The 13,037-nt window shown below is 41.8% G+C and overlaps 1 long non-coding RNA gene across 1 annotated transcript in view; it reads right to left on the bottom strand.

Annotated features, from left to right (window-relative positions):
- Positions 1-12,805, bottom strand: part of LOC143841782 (uncharacterized) — a 201,062-nt gene extending 188,257 nt beyond the window's left edge. Inside the window, exon 1 of the long non-coding RNA XR_013232823.1 lies at positions 12,665-12,805. This is a non-coding gene — a long non-coding RNA (uncharacterized LOC143841782). The remainder of the gene's footprint in view (positions 1-12,664) is intronic.
- Positions 12,806-13,037: the final 232 nt, after the last annotated feature.

A 13,037-nucleotide genomic window follows, 5' to 3' on the forward strand; every position in this document is an offset into this window, starting at 1 on the left:
CTTGCGAAAGCTCTCCTTCATGTGTACAGATGCTCTAGTTAACACTGGGAACATTCAAGGATCATTGTTCAAAGTTATCTTGATATCTGGTTCTGGAGATGCCCAAAGTGATAGAGTAGGATCATTAGCCTGCTTATAGGCAAATTTTAACTCTGGCCCTCATCAAAAGTGCTAAATGTTATCGAAAACCTGTACAACAGTAACATTTATGACATGGAATAATATTTATACTTGTAAAATATTTGAATCTGAATTGAAAACATGATATAAATTTCAGAGATGTGACAAGTAATGTAAAAAGTAAGACTGAAATCCTCAGTAACGAGCTTTATTTGCCCAAACAGGAGGAACAGCCTCCTTACTAGGTGAGGAGTTCCAAGAAATAAATCACCAATTGATTATTCTCTATTCCTATCACCAGCACTGAGTGTCACATAAACAGTTATGTCTATGATTCATTGGTATCTTAAATTTATAATTTCAGTAAGGATAGATTTTTTTAAATCCAGAATATTTTATGTACTGTATTTATATTTAATGGCTACCCAAAATAAACATTTAAAAGAGGATTATGAATGTGATGATGTTACAAATGTATGAACTATATGAAAGTTAAGTGTGATTAGTAAACTAAACAGACTTATTTTGTGTGTATTTAGGATGAGAATATCTATCTATCTATCTATCTATCTATCTATCTATCTATCTATCTATCTATCTATCTATCTATCTATCTATCATCTATCTATCATCTATCTATCTATTTATTTTATTCATTTCATTTATAGCCTGCCACTTCCATGCAGTGGCTCTTGGCGGGTAACAATACAGATAAAACCCACGATAAAGTTCCCTTAAAATTCCTCAAGATAAAACCAATTAACCCACCCATAGCAGTGACAGTGACCCTCCTCCCACTCCACAGCCTTTGGACTGGTGCCTCAGGGCATATAGGGAGCCTGATGATCTGGCTTCATGGAGGGGCCGAGATCTAACGTGACCTGGCCTCAATCAAGGACCTAGTGGAAGAGCTCCATATTACATGCCCCATGGAACTCTGAAAGCCCAGTCAGGCCCTTCAGCTCTCCAAGATGCTCATTCTACCAGGTTGGGGCTCAGGGACCTCCAACAGATTTGTACCCACAGTGCAAAGTGTCCTGTGGGGGACATAAGAAGATAGGTAGTCATAGAATCATAGAATCATAGAATCATAGAATCATAGAATCATAGAATCATAGAATCATAGAGTTGGAAGGGGCCATACAGGCCATCTAGTCCAACCCCCTGCTCAACGCAGGATTAGCCCTAAGCATCCTAAAGCATCCAAGAAAAGTGTGTATCCAACCTTTGCTTGAAGACTGCCAGTGAGGGGGAGCTCACCACCTCCCTAGGCAGCCTATTCTACTGCTGAACTACTCTGACTGTGAAAAACTTTTTCCTGATATCTAGCCTATATTGTTGTACTTGAAGTTTAAACCCATTACTGTGTGTCCTCTCCTCTGCAGCCAGCAGAAACAGCATCCTGCCCTCCTCCAAGTGACAACCTTTCAAATACTTAAAGAGGGCTATCATGTCCCCTCTCAACCTCCTTTTCTCCAGGCTGAACATTCCCAAGTCCCTCAACCTATCTTCATAGGGCTTGGTCCCTTGGCCCCAGATCATCCTTGTCGCTCTCCTCTGTACCCTTTCAATTTTATCTACGTCCTTCTTGAAGTGAGGCCTCCAGAACTGCACACAGTACTCCAGGTGTGGTCTGACCAGTGCCGTATACAATGGGACTATGACATCTTGTGATTTTGATGTGATGCCCCTGTTGATACAGCCCAAAATGGCATTTGCCTTTTTTACCGCTGCATCACACTGCCTGCTCATGTTTAGTTTACAATCCACAAGTACCCCAAGGTCTCGTTCACACACAGTGCTACCTAGAAGCGTATCCCCCATCCAGTAGGCATGCTTTTCATTTTTCTGACCCAGATGCAGAACTTTACACTTATCTTTATTAAATTGCATCTTGTTCTCATTTGCCCATTTTTCCATTGTGTTCAGATCTCGTTGAACTCTGTCTCTATCTTCCGGAGTATTTGCCAGTCCTCCCAATTTGGTGTCATCTGCAAACTTGATGAGTAGTCCCTCCACCCCCTCATCTAGATCATTAATAAATATGTTAAAAAGTACCGGGCCGAGCACCGAGCCCTGAGGTACCCCGCTACTTACCTCTCTCCAGTCTGATGAAACACCATTGACAACAACTCTTTGAGTGCGGTTCTCCAACCAATTCCCCATCCACCTAACTATCTGAAAATCCAGATTGCAGTCCTTCAGCTTATCCATCAGAACATCATGGGGAACCCTGTCAAAAGCCCAACTAAAATCCAAGTAAATGACATCAACCGAATTTCCCCGATCCAGCAAACCTGTTACTTGGTCAAAAAAGGAAACTAGGTTGGTCTGGCAGGACCTGTTGGAGACAAATCCATGCTGACTTCCTTGGATCACCAAATTGTCCTCCAGATGTTTGCAGATCACTCCCTTTAATATCTGCTCATTATCTTCCCCACAACAGAGGTCAGACTCACTGGTCTGTAGTTTCCTGGGTCATCCTTCCTCCCTTTTTTGAAGATCGGAATAACGTTTGCTCTTTTCCAGTCCTCCGGGACATCTCCAGTCCTTAAAGAGGTTCCGAAGATGATGGACAAGGGCTGTGCAAGTTCTCTGGAAAGTTCTTTGAGTACTCTTGGGTGCATTTCATCTGGACCAGGGGATTTGAACTCATCCAGTGCAGCTAAATGCCTTTCGACAACCTCTCTATCCATGTTAACCTGCCACCCAGACACTATCCTTTGGCTACGGCCATCACTAGATGTGCCTAAACACTTTGACCTGTGGGAAAAAACAGATGTAAAATAGGCACTAAGCCTTTCTGCTTTCTCTGCATCTTTCGTTAGAGTTTGTCCATCTGCACCCAACAGTGGACCTATTGCCTCCTTTACTTCACGTTTGCTCCTCACATAACTGAAAAATATTTTCTTGTTACAATGGACTTCCCTGGCCAATCTTAGCTCACTCTCAGCTGCAGATATCTGGGGCCCAAGCCATCGATGGCCTTAAAGGTTAATACCCAAACCTTGAACCTGATCCAGGCAGCAACCAACAACCAATACAACTGCCTCAGGACAGGTAGGATATGGAACCTCCAAGATGTTCCTGTGGGACCCTCACAGCCATGTTCTGCACTAGCTGCAATTTCCAAGCCAGAGACAAGGGCAGGACTGCATAGAGTGAATTACAGAAGTCCAATCTGGAAGTGACCATTGCATGGATGACTGTGACTAAGTAGTTCGAGGACAGATAGGGTGCTAGTAGCCTGGCAAACATGGGAAAATGCTAAACGGGTTTCTCCTGTGACCTGGGACTCCACAGACAAAGAAGCATCCAGGATCACTCCCAGGTTGCTGGCCAAAGGTGAGATGGCAAGGTGCACCCCAGCCAGGATGGTAGGCATGCTTTCAAATCTGTCATCATCCTGCCCAGTCACAGGACCTGTCTTGGAGAGTTGAGTTTCAGCTCATTCTACTCTAACCATTCAGCTATGGCTTCCAAACAACTGGTAAATGTATTTGGGAAGGGTGTCTGGGCAGCTGTCCATCAGGAGATAGAACTCAGTGTCATCCGCATACTGGCGATAACCCAGCCCATAATTCCATCTAGGCCATAATTCCAACTAGGTGCATAAAGATATTTAACAGAGTGGGGGAGAGGACCACCCCTGAGGAACTCCACAAAGCAGTGGGTAGGGGCATGACAACTCCTCCCCAACAGCCACCCTCTGTGTTCAATTCTGGAGAAAGGAGCACAGCCACTGAAGGGCTGTTCCCCAGATTCTGGCCCCATTATGGTGGTGGGCTAAGAGCTCATGGCTGACCACGTCAAATGTGGCCGACAGATCGAGCATCACAAGTATAGCAGAACTGCTTCAATCCAGCTGGTGGTCATCCATCAAGGTGATGAACATTGCTTCCACCCTGTGGCCTGAAGGGAAGCCCAACTGGCATGGGTCAAGCACTGGAGCTTCTTTCTAGAATGCCAGGAGCTGGTCTGCAGTGGCCCTTTCAACCACCTTACCCAGAAATTGAAGATGTGAGACTGGGCAGTAGTTGACCAGATTCCACAGATCCAGCTATGGTTTCTTCAATAAGGGATGAACCACCACCTCCTTCAGCATTTCTAGGAACTCCCCAGTAGTCAGGGAGAGGCTGACAATCTTCCTTAGAGGGCCTCGTATTCACTGATCACTCATCCTGAGCAACTTGGCCTCTTCTGTTACTGAGAGCCATCTGAAGACACCTAACATATTCCCCCAGGACAGCTAAGGGGCTTCCAGTTCCCTTCTGTCTCTAAGGTATCTCTAAGGTGGAAGGAAGCTTCCAGCGGAACATCAAGACATTATCCATGAAAAAGCTCAGTAATGCCTCATAGCCTATTTCCCATTAACTATAATTTTGGTGCCCTCCATCGAGGATGGTAATAGACCGAACTACCTAAACAATTGTGCCGGGTGAGAGCTCATGGACGCAATAGTGGTGGCATAAAACTCTCATTTAGCCACCCTCACCACCATTTCATACGCCTTTATAAGCATGCAATAAGATGTCCTAGCCATCTCATTGTGAGTATTCCTCCACATTTGCTCTAGCCATCTCACTTCCATCTACCCCTCCTACAGCTCCACCATATAACATGGAACCAGTTTGAGGTGAGGGTGGAGAGAGCATCTAGGAGCAATCTCATCAATGGCAGCCAATAGGTGGGACTGCCAGTCCTCCACCAGCACTACCAATGAGGTGCCAGGAAGCACTGGGATCTACAGAGCATTCAAGAATTTGGTTGGATCCCTAAGTCTCCACAGGTGGGCTACAATATACCCACTGCCAAAGCAGGGGGGGTGTACCCTAAGCCGGGCCTTCAGGGTTTAGGAATTTGGCCATGGAATGACATCTGTTGCCATCAGATCCACCTCTACCCCAGCTCCAAATATCACATTGAGGGTGTGGCCAGCCTGATGGGCGGGGACAGTAACAAAATGGGAGAACCGTAGCATCCCCATAGCTGAAACTAGGTCTGAGACAAAACTTGAGGACAGCAAATCAGCATGAACCAATGAATCAGATTATATGTCTTGGGTACTGCAATATCCAAGCCATCATTGCCTGGATATTGCCTCAGAATGATTCTGTAATCTTGATTTGCTCCATAGGTGCATATAGGGGAAAGGATAGAGAAGCAGGATGAAGAAGCAGAGATGAATTGAAAGTGGAACAATTGATTGAAATGGTTGCTGGATGTGAAAGGCTGTCCACCAGGGTTATTTGCAAAGGAAAGAGCTGTTTCTGCTGTTTGCCAGGGGATGGGGGTGGGGAGATAGCTAAAAGTAAGGAGTCTGAGTCATTTGCAAGCACTAACCATTTTAGGGTTTGACATGTTGGCTGTGTGTCCTTTTTAAGGGATCTAATAAAAAAATTCTCAAGATAATATCCAGACTGGGTTAAAATGGTGTCAAGCACTGTTTAAAACACTTCCCCCCCCCTCGTGTCAATGAGCCCCATAGTTTAACTGTTATCACACCTCTTGTTACAGCTGAAAAGCCTCTTGGTATTCATCAAATAACCTTTACAGTTCCTGCTTTAAATAAGAGCCATACCAATCTAGTACAACAGTATTTTCAATTTCAGTACTGTGGACCGATTATTGACTCAGCATTATTTATAGACAACCCAGGGATTACTCGCTAATGAAAGACAGCTACGCCTGTATATGTTTAAAATCTATATGGCCTTTATAGCTCACTTTACAATCTGTTTTTTCCCCCTTTTGGCTTGGTTTCTTGTTTATTTGTTTTGTCTGTTTTGAATGTGTCTCGCCCCCCCCCTCCGGCTTTGGTTGAATGAAACCTAGAAAAGGTTCAGTTACTTATCAAGGATTATCAAAGTGGAGCTATATTTTCTCACATTAGACTGGCAATTCAAAATATTATTTTGATTTAGAATCTGGTTGCTCAGTGTGAGTTAAACATTTGCTAACTTCTTTCAAAACAACTTGAAAAACTGTTCACTTGCTGGATCAATTTCACGTAGTATCAGGAATACAAAGCATTCACCAAATTGCATCCCTGCTATCTTTCATTAAATCAACCCAAAAGTCCTCTTGAATTATCTCCTTTTTCATGCCTTTATACCTCATTTGCTTGGTATAATACTCTTATTTGCTAGATTTACATGTCTGTTCCTTCTTACGTTCAAGTTTCTCTGGCAACAAATTTGTTTCTTTGCAGCAATCCTTTTTCTTTATATATATAAAAAAAAGGTTTTTCCTCTTTCATGTGGAAAAACTTCATATGATTGATATGTCCATAAACATATTAAGCAATCTAGCATACAGCAATCCAGAGTCACTTAAGTCATTTAGTTCAGCCAAAGAAAGATGAAACAGTTCTTTCAATCCTTAACTTACATATCAGCACCTTTTTGCTATCTTTTCAGTTATGATTCTGAAATCATTTCTTTCAACTTCTGATACGTCCATGTCTGCAATTCTTTCCAAGCAGCAAAAGTTAGGTTTTTTCTGACTGGATTTCATTTCAGCTTTCATTTCACATAGTTCTATTTAACTACTCGGGGAAAATCCTGTTGTATCGAGGAATACAACGGGCGCTAGAGCTTGGTGGTGGGAAGAGTCTAAGGTCATGGGGTTGAATGTGTGTGTTGTGTGGGAGGTTGTGGTGTTATGGTGACAAATGAGGGCATGGGTGTGGAGAGATGAGTGTCAAGAACCTGTGGTTTGGAATGTTCATTTAGTGTGGGAGAGGACTGACCTTTGGGAATTGTGGCGTAGTGGTTACAGATGAGCTTTCCATTGCCAAGTCTTCAGATATGTGAAGGGAAAATCAGACTGGAGACTCTTCTTAGGGGGAGATTACATGGCAACCAATTCCTCTCAGTTATGCATTCAACATTATTTCCTTTCTTGTGTTAATTAGGCAACAGAAACCAAAATGTCCCCCTGCCCTAATACACACAGGGTAGTCACAGTACACAGGTGTCTGCCTGTTCCTTCTGTCTCCATTATTTTACTGTTGATAAAATGTTGTGTCCACAAAACTGGTTGGATTTTATCCAAATATTTATGTAACAACAGCTAGAGTTGATATCTTAAAACAGAGATTCTCAGCCAGGGGTCTGTAGACCCCCAGGGGTCTATAGGAGCTCTGATAGGGGTCCATATTCTTTCCCCTCCTGCTTTAATGGACTTGGCCCCAAGTTAGGGAACCAGTCACTTCCATTGCTCCCTCTCCTGTGTGGGAGATCTCTTGTGATTTATGCACCTGTATGCCTATTCCTGCATTAAATCACTTCCTGTCTCTCCTTGAGCATGCCTATTAATATGGGTGATGATGTCACTTCCAAAGGGGGAGGGTATGACAGGGAGGCATGGCCAGCTGGCATCACTTCCAGGGCTCCTTGGAGTATAAAAATCATTTCAGGAGCTCTTCTATCCTCAAAAAGTTGAAAAAAGCTGCTGTAAATGGACTGTAATCCTAAACAGATCTACATTCTTCTAAACTGATTGATTTCGATGGATTAGGACTGCAGTGGAAATTTAGGAAATATAAGAAATTAGAACTACTATCGAGGAAAGCAACAACTAATGTACTGCCACTGCAAAAAATATATTGTCAGACTCCAACTGATTTTTTGTCAGAGCCAGATACTGGTGCCCCCTCCTGTATCCCTTCAAACTGGGCTGCAGGAAAGTATAAGACATATGAAAGTTGGCAAAAGTTCACTGCTATACCAATACATGCTTGTCCACTCTGTGTGAATTTCAACTGCCTGTGGGTCAGGAAACTGTTTGAACTTTAACAGGATCATTTTCTTGGTTCTCTAATATACAGTACTGTACTGACCTGGACAGTCTAAGTAAGTCTGATCTTAATTGATCTTGGAAACCAAGCAGGCTTGACCCTGGTTAATATTTGGATGAAAGACCACCAGATAATGCAAAGGAAGGCAATAGTACCCCCTCCCCCCCTTAGACTCCCCCCCTTAGACTCTTGAAACCCTATAGGGTCACCATGAATCACCATGTGACTTGACAGCATTTTAAACACACATATAAAACACTACTAGATCAACTGATGCCCTATAGTGAAATATAATAGTCCAGTAACTGTAATAAAAACTAATAACTAATTGTCCTTTTTGTTGCTTCCCAAGTAAGGCTGCTGAAATGCATAACAGTATTTCACTATGAAGATATTAAGAAATCCATTACAATGTTTGAAACAACTAGGTTTTGGGTTCTATTTAAAGCTTATCCTGATTAAACACATTCAACACAGCCTCACACAAAAGGCTTTTATTCACTTTGCTAATGCAGGTTTAAATATTAGATAGTAATGAAACCTAGAGCATGATGCAATTATTATATGCTAATTGTAATCAAGTATTTTGTACCCATGTGAGGACTGTATATTTGCATTCATACAAGATTTTATGATAAATTGCTTTTGCATACTCCATATCCCCATATGACAGTCCTTTTAACATATATTATTAGAAGACAAATAACACATTTTAGTTGTCCCACAGAATAGAGAAAATGGGTTTTGCTCAACAAAGCTGGACTTTGATTTTATATTTATATGTTGGATCAAAGTCCAACAAAGCTGGACTTTGATTTTATATACCAGCAGGGTAGGCCATGCTCGTATTCTGCAGGTCTCCTTAAGGAGACCCCAACCCCCAGGGATCCCAGTGCACAAACTGGGATCCCTGCCAACAGGCTCCAACTGTGCCTAATCCACAGCTGTGACACAAACCAACAAACCACGTTTGAACAGTACTCTAACCAAGCCAAGGAGGGAAGGGAGGGAAGCAGTTCAGGCTGTGGAGCTGAAGAAGACAAAAGGCAGAGGCACATGGTACCTATATAGGCCCTTGTGACCCACCTCCTCTGCAGGATGTGAGACCACGCATGTTCCAGCAACTCCCACTTGTTGATGTCCTCTTCAGCCGCCCCCCGCAACATCAATAGGGGCTGCAGTGAGTCCTGGCCGCTTATTGCTGAGCACACTGAAATATCTCACAATGAGAGGAGTGATCCCAAGATAGCCATTCAAGAGCTTGTGTAGCCAGGATGAATAGGGAGGAAGGATTTCCTTGGTGCTAAGCAGCATAAAGAAAACCAAAACCTTCATTGGTTACGCAAAATAGGCAGCATGTCGGTGGGGAACACCTCTTGGTAGTTTTACAAGCAAAAACAAAAAGATTTATAAGATTTTCTCCCCCATCAGACAACCACTTCACTCATTGCAATACATGCACTAATAAGAGAACACACCATTGAAAAATTTGGCAGCCTTTGGAAGAAAGCTAATGAGTGATAAAAAGGCATCTTCATTAGTTGATTGACATTGATACTTTACAGCTCTTACTTTGGAGCTGTTATTGGCTGCTATACATATTTCATATGTGTAATGAGTTTGTGTGTGTTACAACCAGACTTTTGAAGAAGGTCTTACTAAGGCTGAAATACATCTCTCTGTTGGTTCATATAGTGCATAATGCACTGTTTTGCAATAGCCTATGGGATGTATATAAGTTTTTAATTCTTAAAAGTTTTTAAATTGTACACAATAAAAGTTATATAATGTTAGGAGTAACCCTATATGAATTCAGGAGAAGTATTATGATACATACAATCCATTAAACATTAGTTAATCCATATTTCTCTTTCTTTTGTCTTGCACATATTAGTTCAGGAACTGCGCATATTAGTTCAGGAAGTTCATAAAGGTTTATACACAATAATTATGTTTTTTTTCTAGTACCCTAAATATATTCAAAAATACAAATAAAGCATTTTCCAAGTATATATTCAGAGTAGAAATATCCAAACACACATCTCTATGAACATATTCAACTTCTGAAATTCCCAGTTCAGCTTTCTACATTTCTGAAAAGTATACCTGTGTTCAACTGAAAAGCAGTGAAAATAGAAGAGTTAGTTTTTAAACCCCATTTTTCTCTACCTGAAGGAATCTCAAAGTGGCTTACATTTGATTTCCCTAACTCTCACAACAACAGACACCCTGTGAGGTAGGTGGGGCTGAGAGATCTCTGACAGAAATTGCTCTGTGAGACCAGCACTATCATCAGGGCTGTGATGAGCCTGAGGTTACCCAGCTAGATGCATATAGGAGCAGTGAACCAAACTCAGTTCACCAGATTAGAAGCCACCACTCTTAACTACTACACCAAGCTAGCTTCATGAATAGTATGTTTTCTCAGTTTGCATGCACAGTCTACTACATTTGGGTTCATAGCAGAGGCACCATTTCAACACCAGACACAGAGGGTAGAAATGGGGAAAGAGTTGTCAAGCTCCTTTGCACTCCCTTGTGGGGTGCAGCAGGGGGCAGTACTCTCCCTCACACATCTCAACATCTAGCCTTCGGGGAGGGTGGTATATAAATCTAAATAAATAAATAAATATATGCACCTCCTGGCACAGCTGGAGTGGAACTTTGGGCTGGGTTGTCATCAGTACACTAATGCCACCCAACTCTATTTTCTCATGGATGGCCAGCTGGACTCTCCCCGGAAACATTATCAAGTTGTTTGGAAGCAGTATCTGGATGGCTCATGCAGAGTAGCCTGAAACTTAATCCCTCCAAGATGTAGGCCCTGTTGCTAGGTAAGAAGGGGCAGGATCGGGAAGTGCACCTCCCCTGCTTGGATGGGGGACAGCTTGTGGTTGTGACTGTGGCCAAGAATTTGATCTTTGATGCTTTCTTATCTATGGAGGCTCAGATAACAAAGGTAGCCCAAATGGTGTTTTACCATCTTCGACAGGCTACTAGTGCCTTAGTTGTCCCCTGAACATTTGGCCACAGTGATCCATGCAATGGTTACTTCTGCAACTCGTTCTACGTGGGTCTTCCCCTGTCCCTGAACCAGAATTGCAGTTGGTATTAAATGCTGCTGCTAGGGTCCTCACAAGATCATCTTGGAAAGCACATGTCTAGCCTATGCTGAGCCAACTGCATTGGCTGCTAATTGGATTCCAGATCAGGTTCAAGGTTTAGGTTCTTACCTTTAAGGCCCCACTTATCTGAGGGGCTGCTTGTCTCCTTATGCCCCCCTGCAGGCCTCTCCACTTTGCAGGTATGAAACTGCTGGTGGTTCCTGGCCCCCAGGAGGCTCAACTGGCCTTGACCAGGGACAAGGCCTTTTTGGTTCTGACCCCAGCCTGGTGGGATGAGGTCCCAGTAGAGCTGAGGTCCCTGAAGGAACTGTCAATGTTCTACAGGGCCTGCAAGATGGAGCTCTTCCACCAGGCATTTGCTTGAGGCCTGGCCAGGAATATCAGAACCCTCCCTATATAGGCCCTTTAGAGGCCTGAAGAGATATTGCCTTTGACAACTGGGCATGGATTCTTCTCCTGAGGATAATGGTGGCTATTAGGGATTGATTGGGGGACAGGGTAGTGTTTGTTTGTTTTTTAGATTGTTTCCCCAACTTCAAAGTTTATTGTTGAGATTTACTGTTGTTTTATCATATTGTATTGTATTTTTGTTTTTTACTGTAAACTGCAGACTGGCTTCGGGAGTGGCATGGATAAATATCAATAAATGCAAATAAATAAAGAAATAACTTCCATTATGCATGTTTTTGAGGACCTATGTATGCACTGTAGGGTTGCTTTCTAAAATGTCTACTGAAATTTCCTATGAAAATGTTTTAGTTATGCCCTCCTGTTTCAGTATTCCAGAAAGACGAATTCTAGCCATACAGAAACACTTAACTGGGAGATCATGTGATTTCTCCCCATACTGACCATGCCACCTATATTTTTGTTTCATTGATCAATCTTAAGTTTCTTTAAAAAGATAGTGGTCAAAAACTTTAAAATGTATTCTATTACAGGTGTTCCAAATATGACTGGTTCTACAGCATTAGATTCATTTTATCGAATTGCTCTTATTGCTCTTGAACTTTATTAAAACCTTTTTGCAATTGTCATTTTATGATCAATTGTTCATAAGAATAAAGGATTTTTCTCCTCTCATCTTCATAATTATTTTTGTAAACTCTCTCTATCTTTGTTTCTATCTGCAATTTAGTCCAGGGTTATAAGCAGTTCCTTATATCTAATTCTATTGTTACTGTACGGATTACTCAGGTATTGTAATTGCTCTGAAAGTGGTATTGATTAGTTTTCACAAGACACAGAACAACTGTAGTTTGATTAGAATAATAAAACTTAGCTTCAATCGAGAACATTTAGCTGTTCTATACATTATTGGAAGTAAAAGAAACTGACATACTACTTATTTTTGCATACATTTATCATCATCCTGGTATAGCAACCAAAGGGGTAATTAGCATTGTAATATGTGAGTGGAGAGATATAACATGAATCACATTTTGAAAGAGACATATATATTTTCCCTTCAAATATAATTACAGAGCTGTGGACAGTACTATATCAATGCTCTGATATCTGAAAGTTTTAGGACCAAGCTATGGTTCATCCTGGCTCAGGAAAGGAATTTTTAAAATGCTTCTTATAACTAGACATGGATGAGGTCTCATTGGCTTACCTTTCTTTATTCTTCTTCATTTTTTCATTTCTCCCCATTATATGTTGATAACTGCAGTTCCTGGAATGTTGTGATGGCTAATGTCAAGCATTCTGGGAACTAAATTCTCAAAATCCACCATGTGAAGGATTAGTCTACATTGCTACATTGTACTAGATTAACTTTCTTGTATCTAGATTAACCTTCATGTAATTCTCAAAATGCACCATGTGATGGATCATTTATTAATCTAAATTACTACATGGTACTATATTAACTTTCCTGTAACTTTCATGTCTATTGCCCTGGTTGACCTCTGGAGTGGGGAAATAACCTGGGCAACTGACACAATATAGAATCCAAGTCAGAAACATGCAAGATTTTATCCATAGTA

This window comes from Paroedura picta, chromosome 7 (genome assembly GCF_049243985.1).
Source record: "Paroedura picta isolate Pp20150507F chromosome 7, Ppicta_v3.0, whole genome shotgun sequence".
Lineage (NCBI taxonomy): Eukaryota > Metazoa > Chordata > Lepidosauria > Squamata > Gekkonidae > Paroedura > Paroedura picta.